At 39.5% G+C, this 20,296-nt stretch overlaps 1 protein-coding gene and 1 long non-coding RNA gene across 13 annotated transcripts in view; one reads left to right on the top strand and one right to left on the bottom strand.

Annotated features, from left to right (window-relative positions):
• Positions 1–20,296, top strand: part of NEK11 (NIMA related kinase 11) — a 215,160-nt gene that overhangs the window by 6,025 nt on the left and 188,839 nt on the right. The window lies entirely within an intron of this gene.
• On the bottom strand, positions 4,596–7,514 carry LOC140694152 (uncharacterized). Its single transcript, XR_012071305.1, has 2 exons — positions 6,906–7,514; positions 4,596–4,848 (listed from the first exon to the last, which is right to left on the bottom strand). It is a non-coding gene; the product is annotated as an uncharacterized lncRNA (long non-coding RNA).

The raw sequence follows: 20,296 nt of genomic DNA, 5'->3' as shown, positions 1-20,296 counted from the left end.
ATTTTTTCATGTGCCTATTGATCATTTGTATGTCTTCATTTGAGAATTGCTTGTTTAGGTCTTTTGCCCATTTTTGGATTGGGTTGTTTGTTTCTTATTATGTCGTATGAGCTGCTTGTATATTCTGGAGATCAAGCCTTTGTCGGTTACATTTGCAAACATTTTCTCCCATTTCATAGGTTGTCATTTTGTTTTACTTATGGTTTCCTTTGCTGTGCAGAAGCTTGTAAGTTTCATTAGGTCCCATTTGTTTATTCTTGCTTTTATTTGTGTTGCTTGGGTAGACTGCCCTAGGAGAGCATTGCTGAGATGTATGTGAGATAATGTTTTGCCTGTGTTTTCTTCTAGGAGGCTTATTGTATCTTGTCTTATTTAAGTCTTTGATCCATTTTGAGTTTATTTTGTTTCCAATCCAGGAGCATGGGATATCTTTCCATTTTTTTTAAGTCTTCTTTAATTTCCTTAATCAGTGTTCTATAGTTTTCTGTGTATAAGTCTTTCACCTCCTTGGTTAGATTTATTCCTTGGTATTTTATTACTCTGGGTGCTATTTTAAAGGAGATTGGTTCTTTGCTTTCTTTTTCTGTTGATTTATCATTAATGTAAAGAAATGCAACTTATTTTTGAACGTTAATCTTGTAACCTGCTACCTTGCTAAATTCTTCAATCAGCTCTAGTAGTTTTTGTGTGGACCTTTTAGGGTTTTCTATATATAGTATCATGTCATCTCCATATAGTGACACTTTTATCTCTTCTTTTTCAATTTGGATCCCTTTTATTTCTCTCTCTTGTCTGATCGCTGTGGCCAGGACTTCCAAGACTATGTTGAATAGGAGTGGTGATAGTGGGCAGCCTTGTCTTGTCCCAGATTTTAGTGGGAAGCTTTTGAGTTTTTCACTGTTAAGCACTATGCTGACTGTAGGTTTGTCATATATATCTTACGCGATATGCTTCCTCTATACCCACTTTGGTGAGAGTTTTTATCATAAATGGGTATTGGATTTTATCAAATGCTTTTTCTACATCTATTGAGATGATCATGTGGTTTTTGTCCTTTCTTTTGTTGATGTGTTGTATTACATTGATTGATTTGCATATGTTGAACCACCCTTGTGTCCCTGGGATGAACCCAACTTGATCATGATGTATAATCGTTTTTATGTGCTGTTGGATTCTATTTGCTAATATTTTGGTAAGGATTTTTGCATCTGTGTTCATCAGTGATACTGATCTGTAATTCTCTTTTTTGGTGATGTCTTTACCTGGTTTTGGTATTACAATGCCTTTTAAAATTGCATCAAAAAATAAAATACTGATCAAGGAGGTGAAAGACTTATTTTCTGAGAACTATGAAATACTGATAAAGGAGATTGAAAATGGTTCAAAGAAATGGAAAGATATCCTGTGCTCTTGGATTGAAAGAATTAATACTGTTAAAATGGCCATACTACCTAAAACAATCTACCGATTTAATGCGATCCCTATCATATTACTCAGGACATTTTTCACAGAGCTAGACAGATAATCCCAAAATTTGTATGAAACTTTAAAACACCCAGAATTGTCAAAGCAATACTGAAGAAAAAGAACGAAGCTAGAGGAATAACCCTCCCAGACTTCAGACAATGCTACAGAGCTACAGTAATCAAGACAGCGTGGTACTGGCAGAAAAACAGACACAGGGACCAATGGAATAGAATAGAGAGCCCAGAAATAAATCCACACACTTATGGTCAATTAATCTATGACAAAGGAGGCAAAAATATACATTGGAGAAAATACAGTCTCTTCAGCAAGTGATGTTGGGAAACCTGGACAGCTGCATGTAAATCAATGAAGTTAGAGCACTCCCTCACACTATACACAAAAATAAACTCAAAATGGCTTAAAGACTTAAATATAATTATGACACCATAAAATTCCTATAAGAGAACACCGGCAAAACATTTTCTGACATAAATCATAGCAGTGTTCTCCTAGGGCAATAGAAATAAAGCAAAAATAAATAGATCTAATCAAACATAAGATTTTGCACAGCAAAGGAAACCATAAACAAAATGAAAAGACAACAGCTCATATAACTTAATAACAAAAACAACAACCACCCAATCTAAGAATGGGCAGAAGGCCTAAGTAGACATTTCTCCAAAGAAGACATACAGATGGCCAACAGGCACATGAAAAGATGCTCAACTCTCCTACATTATTGATGGAAATGTAAATTGGTGCAGCCATTATGGAAAACAGAATGGAGATTCCTTAGTAAACTAAAAATAGACTTACCATATGATCCAGCATTCCCACTCCTGGGTGTATATCTGGAGGGAACTCTAATTGAAAAGACACATGCACCCCAATGTTCTTAACACTATTTACAATAGCCAAGACAAGAAAACAACCTAAATGTCCATCAACAGATGATTGGATAATTAAGTTGTGGTATATATACACAGTGGAATACTACTCAGCCATAGAAAGAATAAAATAATGCCATTTGCAGCAACATGGATGGACCTAGAGATTATCATACTAAGTGAAATAAGCCAGAAAGAGAAAGAAAAATACTGTATGATATCACATATGGAATCTTTTAAAAAATGACACAAATGAACTTATTTACAAAACAGAAACAGACTCACAGACATAGAAAAGAAACTTATGGCTACCAAAGGGGGAAAATGGGGGAGGGATAAATTAGGAGTTTGGGATTAACAGATACAAACTACTGTACGTAAAATAGATAAACAACACACAGGGAACTATATTCAATATCCTGTAATAAACCATAATGGAAAAGAATATGAAAAAGAATAAGTATATATATGTATAACTCAATCACTGTTGAACACCAGAAGGTAACACAATATTATAAATCAACTCTACTTCAATTAAAAAAAAAGTAAGGGAGGTGAAATATTGTAAAGGGGCAATAACAAAAATAAAAAACCCAACAGTCTGGGTCCATTATTGCAAAGCTAAATACCTTCTCCTTTCCTCAGTCTCTCCTGAGAGCACCTCAGGCTTCCAGCCCAGTACCCAAGTACTGTGTTGAGATGTAATCACCAACAGGGGTGGGTCGAAGGGTCCAGGATTTGAAGGACAGAACCACAGTTAAGCCACCACATTAGGATTCATTTTTCAGCTTTTCATCTAATACACCTGGAGTTGGTCAGTCTTGGTGAGGTCCTTAGGTTAACCAAACTAGACAAGATGAATCAACACATCATGATGCCACATCGTAATTCTGGGCCTGGGGTGAATAGTATCTCCTTTCATGTATCTTCCCACCATTTTCTGATGTGAGTCTGGAGAAGTTGAATATCTAATCAGAAGTGAAAATATAACTAAAACAAAGTAGGTGAAATAGTTAGACAGTTCCTCAGTTAAGCCAGATAAATGGTCTCTTCTTAGCAGAGAACATCATCCCAAGGGACCGTTTTCCAGGGAGCCCTCAGAGCCAGTGTGTCTCCTGAACATCTCCAGGTGCATGTACTTAATGTTAACCCCTGGTTACCTCCTTTTCCAATACTGAAAGTAATATATTTGTTTGACAAAAAGTGCAGGCATGCATAAAGCAGGAAAATAATCCGTAACCCTGCTGTCCAACTTCTGGTCTTTTCTGTATGTGTTGACAAATATTTATTTAATCTTCTAAAGAAACATGGGATTCGTCACAGCGATTGCATCAGAGATGGAGGACGAAGAGTGAAGGAGACTTACTTCTCACTGAACCCTTTTGGTACATTTGGAAATTGGAATTTTGTACTATGTGCAAGCTTAGAGAAATCCACAAAGTAAATTTTAAAAACGCTACATATTTATTCACCAAATCTGTTTACTGTTTTCTGGTCACCTGCTCTTCAAGGAACTTGAGTTGGGTGGTTCTGAACCATGGCTGAACAGTAAATAATATTAAAAATACACGTTTAGATGGTCACTAGACTTTTCATGGTGATGATTTCATAATGCATGCAAATGTCAAATCTCTATGTAGTACACCTGAAACTAACATAATATTGTACATCAACTATATTTCAATTAACAAAAAGAAAGAAAAAATACACATGTTTAAGTCAGAGACCCCAATACATTGTGTTTTAGTTGGGCCACACCCCAAACATCTGGATTTCTCGAGAGCTTCCATGTGATTTGAATGTTCAGCTAGGCTTGAGAATATCTGGTCCAACAGGAGAGAGAAACACTGATTGTATGATCATAAAAGTAAATAATTACAAACTGCCATAACAACAATGAAAGAAAAGGCTTGGTTGCTCTAGGTACACGGACCTTGCTCAGCTGGCAGGGTCTGTCCAGCTGAGGCAAGGCTTCCCTGAGAACATGATGTTTCAGCTGAGACCTCAAGAAGATTGAGAAGTAGCCAGTGATTTGCACACTTTATTAGGCATCAAAACTGCCTGGAGGGCAGGTTAATACACAAGATTGCTGGGCTGTACTCCTAAACTTCTGTTTTAGCAAGACTGAGTGGGGCTGGAGAATTTCCATTTCTAACGGCTATTGCTGCCAGCCTGAGTGCTACACTTTGAGGACCACTAAACTAGGCAAAAGGATGGGAGAGCAGTTCTGGTCAGTGTCTATCATTTTTCATCTTTTATTTTCTGAAGCACTGAAATATAAATATTTCCCCATCTTCTTGAATACTCTTGAAAACATCATTTTAAATGCCTGTATAGTAGTCCACTGGGTGACTTCAGTAGCTTCTTCTTTCCGGGTGTGTAGATTCTGGTACCCTCTTTGAAGTACTAGTGAAAAACTCTCAGGCCTTTTTGCATCCTCAGAAATTTCATGTAATAACTGTCTCAGCATAGCCTTTCTGCCAGTGGTGTAAGTCTGGAAAACAAATGAAGAACCAAGCTTCAGTCCCTGAGCAGTGGTGGGCACCCGTGCCTTCCATGGAAGCATGTAGAGGATGGCCGCGTTTGCTGAGCTGCTCAGTAGCAATTAGGAAAAAAGGATTTCATCCATTTTCGAGTTTATTTCTGACACATTAAGAAATGGAGAATCAGTTTTCATACTGTAAGGAATGAAAAGCCTCCCTTTCTGTGTGTAAGTTCTCACTGTTTATAAAAATGAACATTATTTTCTCTTAGAGAATTAAAAAATTGATTAGAGTAGCCTTCCAGTGTCAAAAATAATTAAAAATGAGTAATAGTTCTTACTAGAATGCATAGACTTTATAATATTTGAAACAACCTTTCAGTGACTCAGAGTGTGACAGTAATTTCTGCTATTTAATAGCAAAGAGCCTTCAGCAAAGCTACTGTGTTTATATATTGCACCTACTAACACCTATTTATGGATTTCTGTCTGATTTACTGAATTATTTTTGCGTATCCTTACTTTCAGTTTTGAGTCATTCTGAATAAAACTCTGGTAGATTTAATGAGTCCAACTTTTAGCCTGTTCTCTGTACTCTTATTAAAGCTACTATTTCTATATTATGATCAGGAGTTCTCTCCAGTGGAAATGTGTGACAGTAGAATCGGGTTCTTGAGTGGGCTGCGTTAATGTAATAGGATTCAGTGGTTTATGCAGGGGAGAGTTATGAAAGCTATTTGGGGGAAACTAATGATTTCTTTCCATTTTGCCCTGTCAAAAGATACAGTTTTCTTCAGTTTTCCATTGTAGTGATCAGGTTTTTTTCCCCCTTAAAATCTTCAGTCTTTTAAGAGATTATAATATGAATGCATCTTGAAATCTCTTGTAAAATATTTCATGTTCTGGAGAATAGTGTGCACAGACCCCTCCTAGGTAAATCTGGGCAGGCTACATTTGAACTTGGACTTCACTTTGGTGTTTCCAGTTCTTGGTCTGCAGTAACTCAAGCCTCCGAGCTTCTGGCTGTCTTACATTTATTTAAGGTCTGAGAGCTGGAATGGACAGAGACGGCAGGTGCACACTTTGACTTACCTCAGTCAGCGTAATAAAGTCAACATTAAGGGTAAATGATTTACATTTTCCTGAGGCTGCTTTGCTGCACATATTAGCATAAAAGAAGCCATGAGCTTTTTATCTGGTTTCTAACATTTACAGATGAGAGATGACTAATAAATAAAATATTTTAGGATGAGTAGGATGCAGGGAAACCCTCAGTTTCATTTTGGCTTGGGCAGGGGGCCAAAGAAGCTTGCTTTGAAGTCCGAATCACCAAAAGCATTTAGCAGGAAGACAACAGCACACAAGAAGCCTTTTTTTTCCAATGCTTTTTTCTTACATTATTTGAAAGAAAACGAAAGTAATCTGTTTAAAATACCACAGATAGACTGTTGACAGGAGAAGAATGTAGAAAAATCACTGTAATGTGTTTATTAGATTTTGAGACTGGCTGTTTAAATTCTTTGCTCTGCCAACCACTCTTTTCTTCCAGTGTATTGTTTTAGTGGACTTGTGAGGAGGGAAGCTAATGGTTCTGCAAACACTGAGTAATATCCCCAGGAAATAAATACTAGTCTTCATTTGAATGTATGAGATGAGGGGAGGGATATCTAAGCGATTTTTGTAAATAGTAATTTTAAAATGTAATATGAAATGCTCGTCCTTTACATTATCATTGTTGACTCCCCCAGGTTTTAAAAACACAAGATTCGTGGAAGCCTATGATTTCAAATGTGATTTTGCCTCATTTATTCAATAACTAAAACAAAATATTTTAAGGATGAATGCATAATATGCAAGAAACAAAACTTCATGAGTGTAGGACAGGTCAAGTTTTGTTTTCTCCCGGTAACAAAGGAAGGACTTTTTTTCTGGCAAGATGTGTTATCGCAAAGACTGAGCTGATTTTTAATAGATTCCAGAGGAACCCCAACGGCCAAATCCAAGGTTTTTAATGGCTGATGTCACACTATCTTTCAGGCTAATTTTAATTTCCTGACCCCAAATCATACCTCTAGTATGGTCTGTAGCTGGCCCTTCTTGTTCTTGTTCTGCTGGGGAGACCTTCCCTCCAACAGTATCGGTGGGACACGCAGACCAGTTCCTGGTCGGGGCACAGCACGCAGCTCCCTGGGCTATCACTGGCTCTGGTGTCCCAGTCTTTTCCCTTCGGAGCTGATCCGGCTCCTTCTTTGACACATGATTTGACCTGGGAGTAGATGTGGGCAGCTTTGGCTAGTGCTCACTATTTGGAACTGAAAATTTGAATTGTGACACCGTTCACTTTTAAATAATTTGGAGTGAGATATATCTATAACTTAATCAAATGAAAAGGCAGAAAACTCAGGTTAAAATGAGTTTCTGGCTCACTTTATTCCTCTTGAGCTGATTTTCCTGGGAAGTAAGTTCAGTTACCATGACACCCATGTCTAAGTAGTGAACTCAGAGTCACGTGCCTGACATGGGAGTCAGCAAGGGAGGAAGCAGCAAGCCTTCCATTGCTCTTAGTTTCTTGGTCAGTTATTCCTAAGCTTAGCTTTTAGAACTTCTGATTTGTAAATTTATGTTTATATGGGAAATAGCTGACACCAAAGATTTCTGAAAGTATGTGTACTACACACTAATTGTGCATTGTACAATTTCTTACAGTATTGAAAATAAGCAGTCAATATAGTGAACTCATCGCTTTGCAATACTGTGATACTCAATGTCTATTTCATAGTTTAACAAGAATACTATCACTTCTTATTCCTCAGCTGCTTTCATAGCCCCTATTACCTGATACTCATGAGTATGAATGAACAGTTATAAAACTTTTGACATGTTATGGGACATACTTATTAGTACAGGAGAGCTATTGTTTAGTAATTATGTGAAAAAACCACCCAAGATTTTAGTTACTGAAAAAGCAAACCCTGAGCAATGAGGAAACTTTAGGAATGGTAGGCATGCTCATTACCATGGTTGTGGAGATGGTTTCATGCACATGTCCATAGTCAAACCTTATCAAATTATGTATTTTAAATATATGCAGTGTATATCACATGTCAATTATACCTTAATAAATGTGTTTAGAAAAGGCAAACCCTGGACCATGAAATAAGAAACCTCTAAGGCTGTTAAACTGGTTGATTTAGCAGTTGCTAGTGATAATCATTGTGAAACTGACAGCTTAAGCTGAATGTTGCTTTTTAATCTGTGGGTTCAGACCAATCAGTCTTCTTGTTTTCAGAGAAAAATCATAGGCTTTGTTTTTCATGACTGTCATTGAGCAAGTGAGGAAGGAAGGTTAAATTCATATGTTCTAGGTTTCCAAATTTCTAAGACTAGAACCTGTGGAACATTGAAGCTTTGATTAGAATGTGGATGTCAGTTTCTTCAACTTCCCGCACGTAGTTAGCACCCAGCATTTTAATGAAAGTTTAATTGATGTTTCTACTTCCCTACTGGTTTGAGTTCGGAGAAACTCCTAAAAACCTGAACATGTAGCATACCTGCCTCCCCTCAGGGCAGATTGAGGGAGATCTTGGCCTGACAGCCCTTCATTCCCACTCTCTCCTTTCCCTGTGTCCTCCCGCTCGTGGGCCTCGCGCAGTACAGATACTGTGGGTTTGGGGCCAAGATCAGCCTATCCAGCTTCTACAGTATTGGATTTACTATTTGTTGACCAGCTGATTTTAATTCATGTGCTCTCTCAAAGATATTTCAGGACAGTGATTATTGAGCTCTAATTAGTAATTTCTGTTATTTTTAGAATTGTTTGAGAAATGAAAATCCAGAGAAGGATCAATGACAGGTGCTTTTACGAGGCAGTTAAACATTACTTAGGAAGTGAAGCATTGTAGATACTTGATATGGGTGGAACTTGACACATATCTAAAGTGATTTTAAAGTAAGCCTTACTATCTTTAAAGAAGTTGAGTTTTGGGGTAAGTGATATGCAAAAGGTTTTGAAAACATATCCGTAGGTAATTTCCTCCAGGAAAAGGTTATTTCAGCATTATTTTGCCAGCCCTTCATAATCATAAAAACTGTCTGTGTGTGCCTGTGTGTGTCCGTGCGCCTGTGTATATATGTACATAAACATAAAATTGTGTATATATGTGTATATACATAAGCATACAAGTGGATATTCATATGTGTTTGTGTGTGTGTGTGTGTGTGTCTACCCACATACGTTCTTGACTTCACAGTTTTTCAACTCAGCACTAGTTTCAGCAGCAAAGGTTGTACTCAGCTGCTAAAAGTTATCCTGGACTGATGGACAAAGTGGTCAAGGCTCAGTATTTCACACACCTAGAGAGACACTGGAGCACCCTGTGGGGACTTCTACTTTATACTAATTCAGAAGGCATTAATATGGCCCCGCGTTGAAAAGCCCCTGCTGGGAGGCCCTAAGCACCCTGCCTCTGCTCTGCCTCTGCCACTTGGGGTGATTGTGGGTGTCCCCTCCGCAGCTGCCACTGGCTCATCTATGCCATTAGCCAGACTCACTCCAGGATTCCTCGGAAACTGTGTGCCTTCCTGAATAATTTATTACCTGGTAGTCAATTATTCATAACTCATTATTACAACTGAAATAAAACCTGAAGGTGGAATCATTCCACCCCTCATGAATATCCAGCAGATCATCAGGAAGCTGCAGTCGAGTTGAAGCCCTTGTGGTCCCCACTGCCTGTTTGTTCCTCTGAGGGATTCCAAAGAGAACAGCCTTCTGAAATGGAATCAGAGTCAATGAAAGCAGTAACAAATGACTCCCCACTGGTCATGCTGCACTGGTTCATCTCTTCACGCTGTGTGTCTTTTTAATTCTGGCTTTATTTACACCTAGAAATAATATTTCACCTTGAGAGAATTTAGGAGACATTTATGGCACTGTTGGTTTATTAAACCACTGTTAGGAGGTAAATAAGGATACAAAACTTGTCTTAGAAAATCTTTTCTGGTCCATGAGTTTCAAATAAAAAAATCTTTTCTGCGACAAAATGTGTCAGATACCTATAGTACATTTAGTCACACTATGTTTGCTTGTTCCATCAGAGTTTTATCTGATTTCTATTTTATTTACTCATTAGATCAGATCTTTTCATATAAAGAAGTGCCATGTATTTTTCACATATATTATATAAAAAACATTTTAGTAAAAATATTGTAAAAGCATAACCAAAAGAAGCCTAATTATTTTTTCTATTGTAGAAATACAATAGGAAATTGTTTTGGCTTAAGCTAAACTAGTTAATTCTTAAAAAGTAATCACCAAGCTTTGAAAATGTGTTGAAGATAGTTGGAGAGTTTGAAATTCCAGTTACTTTGGACTGTGAAGCAGAGGTTTGCCTTTGGGGTTTGGCTGCCCATGGACACCCTGCATTGAAGAGTGGGCAGGGTCTGTGGTGCTCCACCTTCTGGGTGCCATCCCAGTGTGGTGGCACTTCCTGTTCAGTTCCAAAAGTGAGTGAGTCCTGACTTTGAGCATAGGAGTTCTAAGACACTGCGTTAACCTTGCCCCCGTTAAAACCCTGTTCTGTAGATAAACACCCCAGACTGCTGAGCAAGCATTTTTAAGTAGAGTTTCCAGATTTTTTTGTGTTGATGTTGGTTCTCCAAATGGAATAAGGCTAAATGTTTAAGCAAGATTTAAATGGCCTGAACCTCAATAGAAATATAAGCAAAAATAAACAAATGGGATGAATTGAACTTACACACTTTTGCACAGCAAAGGAAACCATAAACAAAACAAAAAGACAACCTACAGACTGGGAGAAAATATTTGCAAATGATGCGACTGACAAAGGCTTAATTTCCAGAGTATGTAAATAGCTTATACAACTTAATAACAACAACAAAAAAAACAACCCAGTCCAAAAATGGTCAGAAGACCTAAACAATCAATTCTCAAATGAAGACATACAAATGGCCAATAGGCACATGAAAAAAATGCCCAATATCACTAATTATCAGAGAAATGCAAATCAAAACTACAATGAGGTATCACCTTATACCAGTCAAAATGGCTATGATTAAAAAGTCCACAAATAATAAATGCTGGAGAGGGTGTGGAGAAAAAGGAATCCTCCTACATTTTTGGTGAGAATGTAGTTTGGTGCAGCCACTATGGAAAACAGTATAGAGATTCCTTAAAAAACTAAAAATAGACTTACCATAAGATCCAGCAATCCCACTCCTGGGCATATATCCAGCGGGAACTCTAATTTGAAAAGATACATGCACCCCAGTGTTCACAGCAGCACTATTTACAATAGCCAGGACATGGAAGCAACCTAAGTGTCCATTGACAGATGACTGGGTAAAGAAGCTGTGTTATATTTATACAATGGAATACTACTTAGCCATAAAAAAGAATGAAAAATGCCATTTGCAGCAACATGGATGGACCTGGAGATCTTCATTCTAAGTGATATAAACCAAAAAGAAAGAAAAATACCATAAGATAACATTCATTTGTGGAATCAAAAAAAAAGAAGACACAAATGAACTTGTTTACCAAAGAGAAACAGACTCATAGACAGAAAACAAACTTACAGTTACCAGGTGGGGAAAGGAGTGGGGAGGGATAAATTGAGAGTTTGATATCATATTTTTTAGATTGAAGTATAGCTATTGTACAATATTTTATGTTACAGGTATACAGTGTAGTGATTCACAATTTTTAAAGATTATATTCTGTTTATAGTTATTATAAAATATTGGCTATATTCCTCATGTTTTACAGTACATCCTTGTAGCTTATTTTATACCTGATCGTTTGTACCTCTTGATCCTTCACCTCCATCTTTCCCCTCCCCTTTCCCTCTCCCCACTAGTAACCACTACATCTGTGTGTCTGTTTCTTTTCTGTTACAGTCACTAGTTTGTTTTATTTTTTTAGATTTCACGTATAAGTGATATCTTACAATATTTGTCTTTGTCTGACTTATTTCACTTAGCATAATGCCCTCCAAGTCCATTTATGCTGAACACCAGAAACTAATACAATATTTTAAACCAAACTTCAATTAAAAAGGAAAAAAGCAAACAACCCATTTAAAATATGGGTGGAAGAACTGAACAAGCATTTTTCCAAAAGAGGAAATGCAGATTGTCAATAGGAACATGAAAAGTTGCTCAACATCACTAACATCAGGGGAATGCAAATCAAAATCACAATGAGATACCATCTCACATCTGTCAGAATGGCCATTACCAAAACAACACAAATATCAAATATTGACAAGGATGTGGAGAAAGGGGAAACCCTTGTATACTGCTGGTCGGAATGTATACCAGCATAGCCACCATAGAAAACAATATGGAAGTTTCTGAAAAATCTAGATATATAACTACTATATGGTCCAGGAATTCCACTCCTGGGCATATACCTGAGAAAAACAAGAACATTAATTCAAAAAGATACATACATCTTGCTGTTAACAGCAGCAGTAGTTATAATTGCCAAGACATGGAAGCATCCCAAGTGCATGTCAACAGATGAATGGATAAAGAAAATGTAGCCTGTATACACAAAATGGAATACAACTCACCCATAAAAAGAATATTTTGCCATTTGTGGCCCTTCACTTTTTTTTTTTTTGAGCTTCAAAAACCAGAATCTTACAACTGCCGTAAACATTTCCATGGCATCAAAAACAACAGTATACCTAGAAATAAACTTAACCAAGCAGGTTACCTATACTCTGAAAACTGTATAACATTGATGAAGGAAATTGAAAATGATACAAATAAATGGAAAGATATCTTGTGCTCTTGGATTGGAAGAATCAACACTATCAAAATAGCCACACTACCCAAAGCAGTCTACAGATCCAGTGCAATCCCTGTGAAAACACCCACAACATTTTTCACAGAACTAAAAGAAACAATTTCAAAATTTATATGGAACCATAAAAGACCCTGAATTACCACAGCAATTTTTTGTAGGTGTTTTTTTTTTTTTTCTCTTTCTTTTTGTTCTTTTCTTGTGGTTTGATGACTGGAGAAGGTCCTTTAACATTTCTTGTAAAGCTGGTTTGGTGGTGCTGAATTCTTTTACCTTTTGTTTATCTGTGAAGCTTTTGATTTCTTCATCAAATCTGAATGACAGCCTTGCTGGAAAGAGTATTCTTGGTTGTAAATTTTTCTCTTTCATCACTTTAAATATATCATGCCACTTCCTTCTGGCTTGGAGAGTTTTTGCTGAAAAATCAGCTGATAACCTTATGGGAGTTCCCTTGCATGTTATCTGTTGCTTTTCTCTTGCTGATTTTAATATTCTATCCTTATCCTTAATTTTTGTCAATTTGGTTACTATGTGCCTTGGTGTGTTCCTCTTTGGGTTGATCCTGTGTGGAACTCTTTGCATTTCCTGGACTTGGGTGACTGTTTCCTTTCCCGAGTTGGGGAAGTTTTCAGTGATTATCTCTCCAAAAATTTTCTCAGGTCCTTTCTCTCTCTCTTCTCTTTCTGGGGACCTTATAATATGAATATTAGTGCACTTCATATCATCCCAGAGTTCTCTTAAACTATCCTCATTTTTTTTCATTCTTTGTTTTCAGTTCCACAGTAGTGATTTCTACTAATCTGTCTTCTAGCTCATTGATCCATTCTTCTGCCTCATTGAGTCTATTCGTGGTTCCTTCTAGTGTGTTACTCATTTCAGTGATTTTATTCTTCAACTCTGGGTATTCTTTATATTTTCCAACTCTTTGCTAAAAACTTCACTCTATGCATCTATACTCCTCTTGAGTTCTCTGAACATCTTCACCATCATTACTTTAAACTCTTTCTCAGATAAATTGCCTGTCTCCTCATCACTTATTTCTTCTTCCGGGATTTTATCTTGTGCCTTGGCCTGGGAGATATTCCTTTGCTGCCTCATATTGTCTGTCTTTCTATTTGTATTTTTAAGTAAGTTAGTTACATTTCTCAACCTTGGAGGAGTGGCCTCCTGTGGTAGACATCCTGTGTGTCCCAGCAGTACACTCCTCTCTTGTCCCCCAAGGGCCAGGGTCCAGCCGGTCCCAGTGTAGAGTCTGGCCTGTGTTTGTGGATTGTTGTTTTCTTATTTCTGGTATCTGCTCCTGGTGGATGAGGCTGGACCAGAGGCTTATGCAGGGTTCCTGGCAGGAGGAGCCGGTGCCTACCCGCTGCTGGATGAATCTTGGTCCTGGACTTCTTGTGGGTGGGGCTGTGTCAAGAGGCCTTTGTGACTTAGGAAGTCTGCTGATGGTTTGGCCTGTGTTCCCACCCTGTATGTTGTCTGGCTTGAGGCTTCCCTACAGGCTTTTGGGTGGGGCTAGGTCTTGATGCTAATGATCCGATCAAGATGTCAGCCTCCAGGAAAGCTCATGTAGATGAACACTCCTGAAATGTCTGCCACCAGCTTTTATGTTCCCTGGGTGAGCCACAGCTATCCGCTACGTCCTTGGGAGACCTTCCAAAACCAGCAGGCTGGTCTGGGCCAGGTTCCTATGAAATCATTGCCTCTGCCTTTGGACCTGGTGCGTGCAAGTTTGTGTACACTTCCCAAGAGAATGGAGTCTGTTTCCCCCAGTCCTGTGGGGCTCCTGGAATTAAGCCCCACTGGCCTTTGAAACCAGGTGTCCTCGGGTCTCCTCCTCTTCCCAATGCTGGAACCCTGGGCTGGGGAGCCTGATGTGGGGCTCAGAACTCTCACTCCCATGGAAGGGCCTCTGTGACTTAATGTTCTTTAGCTGACTGGTTCTTTTTCTTACCCGGGAGGTATGGGGCCCAATTATATCAAGAGCACGCCCCTCCTACCGTCCTGCTGTGGTTCCCTCTTTATGTTTCCAGTTGAAGAAGATAGTTTTTGCTAGGTTCCAGTCTTTTTTTTTTTTTTTAATGCTTTTTTAGCAGTCAGTTGTGGTTTTGTTGTAGTCGCGAGGAGAGGCGAGCTCGTTGTCCTACTACTCTGCCATTTTGACCGGAAAAGTCTATAGATTCTTATTTTGCCCCCTTCTGGTAAAAAATAGCCTATAACACATTTCTATTTCATGCTTTTTTTCACATGCCAAAAATACCTGGATCTTTCCATGTAGTATATAGAGAATGTCCCCATTCTTTGTTTCAGTAGCTACGTAGTATATCCCATTGTATGGCTATAGTATGATTTATCTACTTTCCTACTGATGTACATTTTGGTTGTTTTTAATCTTTTGTTATTAAAACACTGATGTAGTACATAGCCCTTAACATTTGTCCTTTCACAAACCTGTCACTATTTCCTGCATGAATTTTTTTAATTAAAAAATTCTTTAATTTTTTTAGTAATTAGCTTTTTAATTACTTTATTATTAAGATAAGGTTTCCTTTAGCTTTTAAAAAAGAGCCCTAAGGATATATAATATCAATACATACCATAAAATTTACATACTATAAAATCAAGCCATTTTAAGTGTACAATTCAGTGAGTTTTAGTAAATTGATAGTTGTGCGACCATCACCACAATCTAATTTTAGCACACATCTCTTGTCCTAAAAAAAAAAAAACTCTTTTCTATTTACAGTCATTCTCCATTCCTACCCCCTGCTCTAAGCAACCATTATCTACTTTTTGCCTCTATATATTTGCCATTTGGGGAGACTCAGAGACGTGTTCTGCACTTGTCAGTCCCATTCCAGGCTCTGAGTTTATCCATCTCTGCTATTAGAGGTGTTTTTCTGAAAAGTTTGAGAAGCACTGCCACCAACTTGTTATTGAGGCCTGGTGGTGGGATGATTTTTCACTTTTTGAAATAACTTGGCTCTGAAGTGACAGTGACAACAATGTTGCCTTGCATCCTGTGTTTCTTGGAGGTGATATACAAAACTGTAAATCTGGTGGCGAGTTATTTATAAGCAAAGATCATGTTGTAAAATTGTCTAGTTTGCTGGTAGGCAGGCTTCAATACAGTGAAACATTTACAGCTATGATTTTTTGGGGGCAGGCTTAGTACCCTCTGATCTTAAGCCCTAGAATACCTGAAAGTGTTAAGAGATGTTTTGTATAAAAAGGAGTTCTGTGATTAAACGAGTTTGGAAAACACTAGGTTCTATAAAGTTTAACCAATTTGTTGGCTAAGGAACTCTTCAGAGCATGAAATCTGCTGGGATAAATAGTCACTCTTCAGGAGATTTTCCCAAATGTGTTCAACCACTGAACTCCCTTTTTTTCCCAGGCCACTCATATTAGTACTAGTGTCCTGAGGGGCCCAGCTTGGGAAGTACCCATGTTGGACCCTGTGGCACCACGTAGAAATGACTGCATATAATCACTTCTGCATAGAATCATAGCATATGTGACATTTAAATTTACAAGAGATTGAGTAAAGGGAATGAGTCACCATTGTAAAACTGACCGTTATGACCAGCAGGTGGTGGTAATGTAACATGCAGACCAACACAGAAGTCTCTCTACTGGCAGAATTAATTCAGGACCCATAATGTCATCTTCATTTAGTTACAGTCTACGAATATTTTAATTTCACTGGTTAAATGAATAAAAGGCCAAAAATAGGTCATTAACATACTTCTAACTTCTTCCTAGGAAAAGCACAATTCAGCTGAGAAATAAGATTGGAAAAATCTTTTTATCTTCACAGACCATTTGAACTGGCCTGAATAGGTTTGTTTTTTCTTGCCACCCATGTATCAGATGGGCTTTCCCTAGTTTAGGCATACACAGAGCCGTATGCATGCTCTATCTCGAAAGAAAAAAAAAAGTATGTTTAACCAGACTTCATCTTTCACATCTGTGAGAACGGCAAAGCGCTGCTTTCCTCAGCAGGCAGCTCACCGGTGGCTGCCGAGAAGATGAAGCCGCTGCGGCCGCTGCCCTCCGGGGACTGACACTGGGCTGAAAGTAGGGTGCCGGCGCAGTCGCACAGAGTCAACAGGGCCATGGGGCGAGAGGATCAGGGTCTCGGAGAGGTGGGAAGAGAGCTGGGCCACTTCTACTTTTCCGAGGTCTGTTAGATATGACACTGTAAAACAGGGCAACAAAAAATGGGATATGCTTTAAATTTAACCACAAAAAATATGTAACATGCAAAAATGTGATACCATGTGACTATACTGCATTTTACAGCTGGGGCAGCCCAGAAATGGGAAGTATGTTTAAAATTGTGAGGGGATGTCTTTCAGAGCTGTCAGTGTGTCTCTCTGACATGGGGTGTCATCAGGCTGGGAGCGCTGGTTGAGAGTCAGCACTTGAAGCCCTTCAGGAATCTGCAGCCCTGAGCTAAGGCCATTTTGGCCACTTTGGTGAGAGTCGCTGATGCAGAACATAAACCCAGAGAAGCTGCAGGGGAGAGACTTTTCCAGTGCTGCCCACCTGACCCACTTGGGGTGTGTTGTTGCTGAGGATGGCCTGGGGGGCCAGTTGATGGGTGTGTGCTGGAACCAGCTTGAAAAGACCCTTCGTAGGTGCAGTTGGGCAGCCTTTCCACCCTGTCCCTCCTTCTGGTTCCAAGGCTGGACTTTTTTGGCCTCTCTTTCCAGACATAGCTGGACAGGGCTGATGTCCTCATAAACTGGTCAGACAATATCTCCCCTAGTGATAGGAGGGCCCTGATGCCTCGCGGTTCCAGGTGAGGAGGGGGTCACTCTCTTGATTTGAGGGTCTCTCCACATCCTGAAGGAAAAAATAAAGAGACCCAGTTTATATCAGCCAAGTGCTTCATGCCACAGGGTCATTCAGTCGTTAGCAAGGGGGAGGTGGCATTTACAGTAAGTAACCCACAGTGCAAGTGTGTAGGTTGCTCACAGAATCTGGCACTGCTCTAGGTCTGGGATTCAGCAGTAAACACAGCCAAGTCTGTTCTCAGGGAGGGGACATGCTGGTGGAGCTGAGGAGAGAGAGACAATTAATAAATCAAGTTATATGATACACTGAGATGTGCTCCAGTGCTGTGGGCAGACTAAAATGAGGAAGAGGGTGGGGAGTGTTAGCTAGGTATGTACCTAGCTGGTAAGCGCTAATCGATAGCTCATGTGTTTGGTATTTATTTTTTAATGGAGGTACTGGGGATTGAACGCAGGACCTCTTGCATGCTACCCAGGCACTCTACCCATGAGCTCTACCATCCCACCTGTGTTTGGTATTAAAATGGTAATGGTGACTCAGACAGTCACGCCCAAGATAAAAGATAACAGAGGAGATAGAACATTTTTGCATCTGTCTATGTTTCTAAGTCTGGTCAGTAGTGTGAGAGACCACATATACTGTGTATGACTCAGTTCCTTTTTCTGGAGAGTTGGATACATTTTATGGGGAGGCAGGCTGATTGTGGCAGAGGGGAAATGGCCCTAGAGTTTTCCTTTGAAGGGCTTTACCCTCGTTTCACTGCCTTGCGGTTCAGGAGAGACTACAGAATCTCTGGCTGGTTCGCACTGTCTCTGCCTTGTGTATCCTTCCCGCTCTGCTGAAGCAGTTTCACCCTGGATGAATGGGAGCTGCGGGTCTGGATTGGGGGAGCTCTTGAAGGAGCTAGCGGTGCCATCCCTGTCCTTGGAGCCGGGCTCCCGGGTATGTTAGGAATTAGGAGTTTCCCAGGGACGTCCAGCTTCACGCGGCACCTGAAAGGACTTCGTTCCTCCGGCAGCCAGTTTCTTCCGATGGAGGCCCCCAGGAAAACCCTCCGCTGGGACCCGAGAGCCTCCAGACACGGTTAATGGTTTCTCTTGGGGAGCAGACTTTCTAGTGCTCAATGACTGCTGTTTGTCATTCGTAAGTCACCCGGAGAGGTGGGTGCCTCCCTCCTTGAGGACAGGCTGCAGTGTTGGCAGCTCTGTGAGCGAAGTGGTGCTGGTCGGAAAGCGGACCGGCGCGCGCTGTCCGTGGTGCTGACGGGAGCGAAGAGCAGCTGGTCGCCCTACGCCCAGACGTGCAGCTGCACACTGAGGCCTGTCTCTGCCCTGCAGAAGGGGAGCCAAGGGGTCAGAGCGGACACCCTCTACAGGTGGGCACCTCCTTCTGCCCTTGGCCCCCAGCTTCAGGGATAAGGGCTATTTAGACATTGAAGAATCCCTTCCTCAGGCTGAGGGCTGAAAGCTGCTGGTGTAATATCTGGATGTTGCTTATACTGTGCTTTATATAAATGAGACACACTGACTCATCTCCATCTCTAAATGTCTCAAGCCTCTGTCACAGTTCCCTTGAATAACTTACACCACAATATCGACAGGAAGGAGATGGAAACCACTCCTCCTTTAGATCCTGAGACAGGCCTACCTGTCAGCTCCTGGTCCTCAAAGAAGTGTCTGTCTGGGTGACAGAACTTGTCCCTGTTACTGTCATTGAGGAGAGGTGATTGGCCCAAATCTGGAGTGTGCCAGAGGATCAAGAATAAATGTAAGATTTCTTGTGTCTTACCTGAGGATTTGACCCGTTACATTTTTAAAACAAAGTCTGTAGTTGGTTAAGGATTATGTGTATTTGATTTTCTTTTGTCTTAACTTTCTGTGAATATAAAATAGATAGGAGTTGATCCTAAAAATCCCAGAAATTTGTCTTTTTATTCTGTTTTCCATTAATAATAGTGTAACTTTTTCTTTTGGAAAAAAAAGTGAAGTGCTTCAGCAGTATCAGTTCACTTGATTTTTCAGTAGATCTCTGAAGATGCTTCAAGTAAAAAGGTTTTTAAAAAAAATTCCAGGTAAACAACAAGGTATTACTGATCTCTGCTTCAGGAGAACCCTTAACACTGAAAATGAGATTTCAGATTATTTTAAGGAGAAGCATTTTTCTTGGTTCTCATGAATACAGACTTTAGCTCATAGGAACCACTATGAACAGCTTCAGTTTTATTTTAGGGTACTTTTTCTGGGGCTGGAGATTGGAATACAACAGGAAATTTCATTATATACATTAATTTTGCTTTTTTACATACATTCGTAAAGAGTTAGGGTAAAACTATTCTATCTTAATTTCCCTGACATAAGTTAGAATTTTAGAAGTGTAACCCACAAGAAATAAAACCTGATATTGAAATGTAATAAAAACTCCATCAGAGAATCTCGACGTTCATTCTTGACATTCTGTCAGTGTGCATTTGATTCTTCATGTAGTCCCTTCAAGGATGAACCAAATTAATATCTGTCCACAGGGTGTTAGGGATATGTGTTTAATAGCACTTGTATCAAAGTGTGCACATAATTGATTCCCGTTTGACTGGCCTTTTTTGCTGACTCTAGAGAGTTAATTTTTAAGTGACCCACTAGTGGTAGGTAGCATTGCTCTAAGTACCTGATTTGCAGCAGCAGATTGAGGTGTTTCAGTTCCTGTAAATGTTCCTAAGGCCTCCTGACTTCCTCATCTGGCCTCACAGCCCTTCCACATTAAGAACATTCACAGCAGTGACAGACACATAGGGAATCAACAGATTTGAGCCCTGCCTCCCTTTGTCAAATG

This window comes from Vicugna pacos, chromosome 1 (assembly GCF_048564905.1).
Source record: "Vicugna pacos chromosome 1, VicPac4, whole genome shotgun sequence".
NCBI classification, from domain to species: domain Eukaryota; kingdom Metazoa; phylum Chordata; class Mammalia; order Artiodactyla; family Camelidae; genus Vicugna; species Vicugna pacos.
This window is presented reverse-complemented; position numbering and strand designations above follow the sequence as displayed.